The sequence below is a fragment of the Rhinopithecus roxellana genome, chromosome 13 (assembly GCF_007565055.1).
Source record: "Rhinopithecus roxellana isolate Shanxi Qingling chromosome 13, ASM756505v1, whole genome shotgun sequence".
NCBI lineage: Eukaryota > Metazoa > Chordata > Mammalia > Primates > Cercopithecidae > Rhinopithecus > Rhinopithecus roxellana.
Genome location: NC_044561.1, coordinates 109,366,017 through 109,375,360, shown reverse-complemented (window position 1 = coordinate 109,375,360; position 9,344 = coordinate 109,366,017). Strand labels below are relative to the sequence as shown.

The following is a 9,344-nucleotide window of genomic DNA, read 5'->3' as shown; positions in this document are numbered from 1 at the left end:
ATACCCGGCCTGTTATATAGTATTTAAATGAAAGGGACATAGAAGAAAATAGTTGTTGAGGTTTTAAGATAATTATTCCTGGCTGGGCGCGGTGGCTCAAGCCTGTAATCCCAGCACTTTGGGAGGCCTAGACGGGCGGATCACGAGGTCAGGAGATCGAGACCATCCTGGCTAACACGGTGAAACCCTGTCTCTACTAAAAAAATACAAAAAAACTAGCCGGGCGAGGAGGCGGGCGCCTGTAGTCCCAGCTACTTGGGAGGCTGAGGCAGGAGAATGGCGTGAACCTGGGAGGCGGAGCTTGCAGTGAGCTGAGATCCAGCCACTGCATTCCAGCCTGGGCGACAGAGTGAGACTCCGTCTCAAAAAAAAAAAAAAAAAAAAAAGATAATCATTCCTACTTTCTCTGTTACTCTATTTAAAATGATGACGAGAAAAAATAATTGTCTTACTTTGCTAAGTTTGGCATAGGAGCTGTCACTCTTTTTTTTTTTTTTTTGAGACAGGGTCTCACCATGTTTCCTAGTCTGAAGAGCAGTGGTGCAATCTCCGCCTGTCAGGTTCAAGCAATTTTCAGGACTCAGCCTCCCGGGTGGTTGCTGTTACAGGCATGCGCCACTACGATAGGCTAATTTTTTTTTTTTTTTTTTTTTTTTTTTTTTTTTTTTTTTTTGAGACACTGTTTTGCTCCTGTTGCCCAGGCTGGAGTGGGCAACAGGATTAATGTGCATGCTTGAGCCTACTCACCCAACTCCTGAGAGCTTATCAGGAAGCTGCTGATCACCAGTTCCAGGTGTTTCTATCTATCGGGAGACTGTCTCTTCCCCTGGCACTGACCGTTACCAATTATTATTTTAGACGGACACTTTTTTTTTAGATGGAGTCTCGCCCTGTTGGCCAGGCTTGAGTGCAGTGGCGTGATCGCGGCTCACTGCAACCTCTGCCTCCTAGGTTCCATCAATTCTCCTGTCTCAGCCTCCCAAGTAGCTGGAATTACTGATGTGTGCCATCACGCCCTGCTAATTTTTGTATTTTTAGTAGAGACAGGGTTTCACCATTTTCACCAGGCTGGTCTTGAACTCCTGACCTCAGGTGATCCACTCCTCTGAGCTCCCAAAGTGCTGGGATTACAGGTGTGAACCACCACTCCCAGCCCAGAGGAACATTTTAACAACCAACTCACAGTTACCTGATGGTTGCCTGACATTACTTGGGGCCTTTTCCTGCCCTGCTCATGTCTGTCTAACTACCTACTCTAACATCACTATGTTGCCCAGGCTGGTCTCAAACTCCTGGCCTCTTCTAATCTTTTTGCGTAGGTCTCCCAAAGTGCTCAGATTACATTACAACTCGCCTATAATTTTTTTACATTACAAATCAAATCAATGCCCTAAGAAAACCCCATTATTCTGATACAAGAACCCAGATGCCTGCCTTGTGTCAGTAAGCTTTGGATGCTAATGTTTGATTTAGAGAAAAACTCTGAGATAATTTTATCCCTCAAAATTGGCTCTAACTATAATATCACAAACCCACCTCTTCAGCAATAGTCCCTGATCCTGGAGGGATTGAATGGTTTCAGTTTCTGGCCCATATCTCATGAAAGCACTTCATTTTGATTGTCATCTTCTTGGGATCTGAAGACAAGGCATCGACTGGTGTCAATGTTTCTTAAGATTTAGTAGGAACTGGTGTCTTTTACAGACCCAGGAGCCGAAGCCCTATAATTTAGCAGCACAAGGATTAGTTAATAGAACATTTATACTGCAGAAAGTCCTGACATTCTCTCTAACATGTCACAGATTAAAATGCTGTGATTTGGTATCTAGTAGTTACTGCCTGAAGTACTTCAAACCACTGTATTAAAGTAGTTAGGTTACTCATTGTATATGTCTAATTGCTAGCAATCTAGTGACAGAACTGTGATCAAAAGCATCACAAATGTGATAGGTTCTGCTGGGTGCAGTGGCTCATGCCTATAATTTCAGCAGTCTGGGAGGCTGAGGTAGGTGGATCACTTGAGGCCAGGAGTTCAAAACCAGCCTAGTCAGAATGATGAAACATGTCTCTACTAAAAATACAAAAATTGTCTGGGCACAGTGGCTTAGGCCTGTAATCCCAGCACTTTGGGAGGCCAAGACGGGCAGATCACCTGAGGTCAGGAGTTTAAGACCAGACCGGCTCATTAAGAGGCAAAATGGCCCATGTCTGATCTTCCTCTGCAGTTGTTCGACTGGTAAAGGAAAACTGCACCTACAGAACACGTGCACAATCTCAGTAAAGGCACTGTGCATGCGGTCACCCTCCCAAGTGCTGAACGACCCTGCGCATACAGCAGTCAAGGGGCGGGGAAAAATCAAGTAAGAAAAGAAAACCCTGGAACCATGCTAGTGTATAAATCCCCAAGTCAAGGGCTGAACAGGGCACTTGAATCTCCCAAGTCGCCCACTTCTCCCTCTTCCAAATGTACTTTGCTTCCTTTTGCTCCTGCTGTAATGCTTTTTAATAAACTTTCATTCCCGCTCTTAAGCTTGCCTCAGTCTCTTGCTCTGCCTTAAAACTACTTCTGCCCCTGCCAAAAGCTTTCCTCTGAGGAGGCAAGGATTGAGTTTGCTGCAGATCTGTACAAATTTGCTGCTGGTAACCTGCTTTGGTGTCGCGACTAAGAACGTTCCCTAGTGGTAAGAAACCTTGATATGGTTTGGTTCTGTGTCCCCGTACAAATTTCACCTTGAATTATAATAATCCCCACATATGGTGGGAGGGATCTGGTGGGAGGGATCTGGTGGGAGGTCATTGAATCATGGGAGTGTTTTTTTTTTTTTTCGTGCTGTTCTTGTGATGGTGATCAAGTCTCACAAGATCTGATGGTTTAATAAAGGGGAGTTCCCCTGAACATACTCTCTTGCCTGCTGCCACAGAGGATGTGCCTTTGCTTCGCCTTTGCCTTCCGCCGTGATTGTGAGGCCTCCCAGCCATGTGGAACTGTGAGTCCATTAAACCTCTTTCCTTTATAAAATATCCACCCTTGGGTATATCTTTATTAGCAGCTTGAGAACAGACTAATGCATGCCTCTACACCTTGCCTTCTTCCACTGGAGGCGTTTAACCCCGATATGCAGTTTCCTTCTCCCCTTTTGCTCTCCTGTTTACTAACCATCCTCTAGAATGATTCCTCTCAGCCATAATGGCTCTGGTCCTCCTGGCTAATCTCTCAGCTCACCCTCATGGATGGCTTGTGGGGGTGGGAAGGACCTTGTATTCCACACTGAGTAGACCTGAGACACTAATGGCCCTTGAGACAGGAGGATTGTGGGAGTGGTAGGGTAAAGGCCACCACATCATATGTGAGGCTACATTTGCTTCTTCAACGAAAATCAGCTCTTTCCCCAAATCCTACACTGTCTATTCTCTTGTTTTCTCTGTGTGTATTCTGAAATGACCTGGTGCACCCACCAGACTGTCCACCTTGCAAGCAAGTCTGTCTTTTCTCTGCTTTCACTTTGCATGACGCATGACTTCCTTCTCTGCCTTAAACACACAATCCCTGTTTGTTATTTGTGCTCCCACGGCCTTTGTTGCATTTGTGTAGCAGGCAAAGAGCCGGTCTGCCTTGTGGATGACCCTTGAGATTTGTAGTTGTTTTGACCCTACCAGCTCCTAACCTTCCCCTGTCTGTTGGTTCATTGCCGGGACAGGCACTAGTTGGAAGCCAGGCTCTGCCAGCTCCTTGTGACTTACCATATACTTTTCATCCCTGTTACACACTCCAAGCCCAAGTTTTTTGGTGGCTTTTGAAGCAATTTGTCTACCTACGTAGGGCCTTATTCTGTGGCCCTTTAATGACCCTACCTACTGGCTTTTTTTTCAAGTTAGCACCGCTTTGCCATTTCCGAGCCCTTATCCCAAGCCCCAAGTCCTCTGGAGGTTCCTTCTTTATGTCAAGGGGGCAAGTCAACACTGCTCACTTGAATCCAACAGCTGCTGTTTTTGTGAGTATGTGAAGGCTTTCCATGAGTGTCTCTCACTTCCTCCTATAGCAGAGGGACTTTCTTGTCTGTTTAAACATTCGTTCTGCATGTTACCCTGGGAGGACGAGGAACCCCAAATATAAATGTTCCTCCTCTAATCACTTCCATGCTCTTTTCTTTTTACCTTTTTTTTTTTTTTTTTTTTTTGAGATGGAGTCTTGCTCTGTCGCCCAGGCTAGAGTGCAGTGGTACAATCTAGGCTCCCTGCAACCTCCGCCTTCCAGGTTCAAGCGATTCTTCTGCCTCAGCCTCCGGAATAGCTGAGATTACAGGCGTGTACCACCATTCCTGGCTAATTGTTGCATTTTTAGTAGAGATGGGGTTTCACCATGTTGGCCAGGCTGGTCTCAAAGTCCTGACCTCAAGTGATCCACCTGCCTCGGCCTCCCGAAGTGAAGGGGGCCTGACCCTCCACAGCTCTGGGTATTTCTCGCAAGGTGGAGACGAGAGACTGAGAAAGTGAAATAAGACACAGAGACAGAGTATAGAGGAAGAAAAGTGGGCCCAGGAGACCGGCGCTCAGCAAGTGAGGACCTGCACCAGCACTGGTCTCTGAATTCCCTCAGTATTTATTGATTACTATCTCTACTATCTCGGCGAGGAGGATGTGGCAGGACTATAGAGTAATGGTAGGGAGACGATCAGCAGGAAAACGTGAGCAAAGGAGTCCGTGTCATAAATAAGTTTAAGGAAAAGTGCTGTGCCTGGATGTGCATGTAGGCCAGATTTACATTTGACTTTACACAAACATGTCAGTGCAGTAAAGAGCAGTATTGCCACCAGCATGTCTCACCTCCAACCATGAGGCAGTTTTCTCCTATCTCAGTAAATAGAACGTACGGTCGGGTTTTACACTGAGACATTCCGTTCCCAGGGACGAGGAGGAGACAGATGCTTTCCTCTTATCTCAACTGCAAAAAGGCCTTCCTGCCGGGCGCGGTGGCTCAAGCCTGTAATCCCAGCACTTTGGGAGGCCGAGACGGGCGGATCACGAGGCCAGAAGATCGAGACCATCCTGGCTAACACGGTGAAACCCCGTCTCTACTAAAAAATACAAAAAACTAGCCGGGCGACCTGGCGGGCGCCTGTAGTCCCAGCTACTCGGGAGGCTGAGGCAGGAGAATGGCGTAAACCCGGGAGGCGGAGCTTGCAGTGAGCTGATATCCGGCCACTGCACTCCAGCCTGGGTGACAGAGCGAGACTCCGTCTCAAAAAAAAAAAAAAAAAAAGGCCTTCCTTTTTTTTTTTTTTTTGAGACGGAGTCTCGCTCTGTCTCCCAGGCTGGAGTGCAGTGGCCGGATCTCGGCTCACTGCAAGCTCCGCCTCCCGGGTTCACGCCATTCTCCTGCCTCAGCCTCCCCAGCAGCTGGGACTACAAGCGCCCGCCACCACACCCGGCTAATTTTTTTTGTATTTTTAGTAGAGACAGAGTTTCACCGTGTTAGCCAGGATGGTCTCGATTTCCTGACCTCATGATCCACCCGCCTCAGCCTCCCAAAGTGCTGGGATGACAGGCGTGAGCCACTGTGCCTGGCTGAGGCCTTCCTCTTTCACTCATCCTCCTCAGCACAGACCCTTTACGGGTGTTGGGCTGGGGGACGGTCAGGTCTTTCCCTTCCCACGAAGCCGTATCTCAGGCTGTCTCAGTAAGGGGAAACCCTGGACAATACCCAGGCTTTCTTGGGCAGAGGTCCCTGTGGCCTTGCGCAGTGCATTGTGTCCCTGCGTAATTGAAAATGGAGAATGGTGATGACTTTTACCAGGCATACTGCCTGCAAACACATTTTTAACAAAGCACATCTTGCACAACCCTAAATCCATTAAACCTTGAGTCAGTACAGCATATGTTTCTGTGAGCACAGGGTTGGGGTTAAGATTACAGATTAGCAGCATCTCAAGGCAGAAGAACTTTTCTTAGTACAGATCAAAATGGAATTTCTTATGTCTTCCTTTTTCTACATAGACACAGTAACAGTCTGATCTCTCTTTCTTTTCCTCATATCAAAGTGCTGAGATTACAGGTGCGAGCTACTGCACCCAGCTGCCCTTTTCAATATACATCAGGACCTTCAAGGTTTTATTTGAAAGGAGAGAAGTCCAGGCCCCTTGCATCAGTTAACTGAAAAATAGACTTCTCGTCCACATAAAGAACATGGGAGGCCAGGTGTGGAGGCTCACACCTGTAATTCCAGCACTTTGGGAGGCCAAGGCAAGCGGATCATGAGGTCAAGAGATCAAGACCATCCTGGCCAACATGGTGAAACCCCATCTCTACTACAAATACAAAAATTAGCAGGGTGTGGTGGCACACCCCTGTAATCCCAGCTACTTGGGAGGCTGAGTCCAAAAAATTTCTTGAACCTGAGAGGCAGAGATTGCAGTGAGCCGAGATTATACTACTGTGCTCCAGCCTAGGCAACATGGTGAGACCTTGTCTCAAAAAAAAAAAAAGAGTGACAGCTCCTATGCCAAACTTAGCAAAGTAAGACAATTAATTTTTCTCGTCGTCATTTTAAATAGAGTAACAGAGAAAGTAGGAATGATTATCTTAAAACCTCAACAACTATTTTCTTCTATGTCCCTTTCATTTAAATACTATATAACAGGCCGGGTGTGGTGGCTGACACCTATAATCTCAGCACTTTGGGAGGCAGAGGCAGGCGGATCAACTGAGGTCAGGAGTTTGAGATCAGCCTGACCAACATGGTAAAACTCCGTCTCTACTAAAAATACAAAATTAGCCGGGTATGGTGATGCATGCCTGTAATCCCAGGGACTCGTGAGGCTAAGACAGGAGAATTGCTTGAATCTGGTTCAAGCAGAGGTTGCAGTGAGCTGAGATCACACCACTGCACTCCAGCCTGGGTGACAGAGCGAGGCTCCATCTCAAAAAATAAAATAAAAAATACTATACAACAAAACAAGGACAGAGTGAAACTAAGCACACAATAATTTCAGCTATTCTAAAAGCGCATCTAGGAAGTGGCAGAATTGAAGTTAATTAAACAAGAGAAAAAAATTTAATGGCAAGCACTGTGGCTCACACCTGTAATCCCAACAACACATTGGGAGGCCGAGACCAGCGGATCCCCTGAGGTCAGGAGTTCAAGACCAGCCTGATGAACATAGTGAAACCCCGTCTCTACTAAAATACAAAAAATTAGCTGTGCGTGGTGGCCCGCATCGGTAATCCTAGCTACTCAGGAGGCTGAAGCACGAGAATCACTTGAGCCCGAGAGGCGGAGACTGCAGTGAGCCGAGATTGCACCACTGTACTCCAACCTAGGCAACAGAGCAAGACTCCATCTCAAAAAAATAAAAAATTTAAAGAAAAAATATTTAAGTAAATTAAAAAGGAAAAAAGAGCATCATCTCACATTTCCAAGATTGGTTTCTAGATATAGTAATTAGGTAACTTTCACCATTAGAATCTTTAAACTAGTGCAACACTGGTACATATATTGATTTTAAGTACACAAATGAAGGCCCAATAGTGATAGAAGGCTTAGGATCAAAAATCACTAGCAAGTCTCAGTTTTTTTTATTATTACTTAATCACTTAATTTTAATAATAGTAAACACAGGCCGGGCGCAGTGGCTCATACTTGTAATCCCAGCACTTTTGGAGTGGACGGATCACTTGAGGTCAGGAGTTCCAGACCCTCCTGGCCAACATGGCAAAACCCTGTCTCTACTAAAAATACAAAAATTAGCCAGACATGGTGGTGCTCGCCTGTAGTCCCAGCTATGTGGGAGGCTGAGGCAGGAGAAACTGGGACCTGGAGGGCGGAGGTTGCATTGAGATCGTGCAACTGCACTCCAGCCTGGGCCACAGAGCAGGACTCAATCTCAAAAAAAGAGCTTTGTAGGCTGGGCGCAGTGACTCAAGCTTATAATCCCAGCACTTTGGAAGGCCGAGGCAGGCGGATCACGAGGTGAGGAGATCGAGATCAGCCTGGCCAATATGGTGAAACCTCGTCTGTATTAAAAATACAAAAATTAGCCAGGCGTGCCTGTAGTCCCAGCTACTCAGGAGGCTGAGGCAGGAGAATTACTTGAACCCGGGAGGCGGAGGTTGCAGTGAGCCAAGATCATGCCAGTGTACTATAGCCTGGGCAACAGAGCAAGACTCCATCTCAAAAAAAAAAAAAAGTTAGGCAGGTGAAATGCTGCTTGCCTGTAGTCCCAGCTACTCGAGAGGCTAAGGTGGCAGGATTGCTTGAGCCCAGAAGCTTGAGGCTGCAGGGAGCCCTAATCATGCCACTGTACTCCAGCCTGGGTGACACATCATGAGCCTGTCTCAAAAACTAATAAAAATAAAATAAAATAAATTTTGAAGTTAAGCTGCTCCATTACAAGAGATCACCTGTTTTTGTTTATTACAATTTTTTTACATGAAGAAAATTATGCAAATCTTAAGTTGTAAAACATGATTTTTTCCAGCTTTATTATAATTTACATACAATAAAATACACCCATCTTAAGTGTGCAGTTTGATGAATTTAGTGATACATATAGTTGTATAACTACCACCACAAACAAAATACAGAGTATTTCCATCACTCTAAAAAGTTTTCTCATGCCCTTTGATCTCCTTCCCTGCCCTCCCCACATCCTCTGTACAACACGCCCAGGCAATTGTTGCTCTGTTTCATGTCACTGTGGTTTTACCTTTTAAAAAATTTCATGTAGCTAGGTGCGGTGGCTCATGCCTGTAATCCCAGCACTTTGGGAGGCCTAGGCGGGTGGATCACGAGGTCAGGAGATCAAGACCATCCTGGCTAACACGGGGAAACCGCATGTCTACTAAAAGTACAAAAAATTAGCCAGGCGCAGTGGCGGGCACCTGTAGTCCCAGCTACTCAGGAGGCTGAGGCAGAAGAATGGCGTGAACCCCGGGAGGCGGAGCTTGCAGTGAGCCAAGATTGCGCCACTGCACTCCAGCCTGGGTGACAGAGTGAGACTCCATCTCAAAAAATAAATAAATAGCCGGGCGTGGTGGCTCACGCCTGTAATCCCAGCACTTTGGGAGGCTGAGGCGGGTGGATCACGAGGTCAGGAGATCGAGACCATCCTGGTGAACACGGTGAAACCCCGTCTCTACTAAAAAATACAAAAACTAGCCGGGCGAGGTGGCGGGCGTGTGTAGTCCCAGCTACTTGGGAGGCTGAGGCGGGAGAATGGCGTAAACCCGGGAGGCGGAGCTTGCAGTGAGCTGAGATCCGGCCACTGCACTCCAGCCTGGGTGACAGAGCGAGACTCCGCCTCAAAAAAAAAAAAAAAAAAAAAAATCTTGCAGCTGCTGCAAGCTAT

General features: G+C 46.6%; 1 protein-coding gene across 2 annotated transcripts in view; it reads left to right on the top strand.

The window, feature by feature from the left end:
• Positions 1-2,857: 2,857 nt before the first annotated feature.
• SAMHD1 (SAM and HD domain containing deoxynucleoside triphosphate triphosphohydrolase 1) overlaps positions 2,858-9,344 on the top strand; it is a 75,083-nt gene continuing 68,596 nt past the window's right edge. The window contains exon 1 of one of the 2 annotated variants that reach the window (XM_030914206.1): positions 2,858-2,987. The gene's annotated coding sequence lies outside the window, so the exon portion shown is untranslated. The remainder of the gene's footprint in view (positions 2,988-9,344) is intronic. The other variant, XM_010355318.2, reaches the window with a different exon arrangement.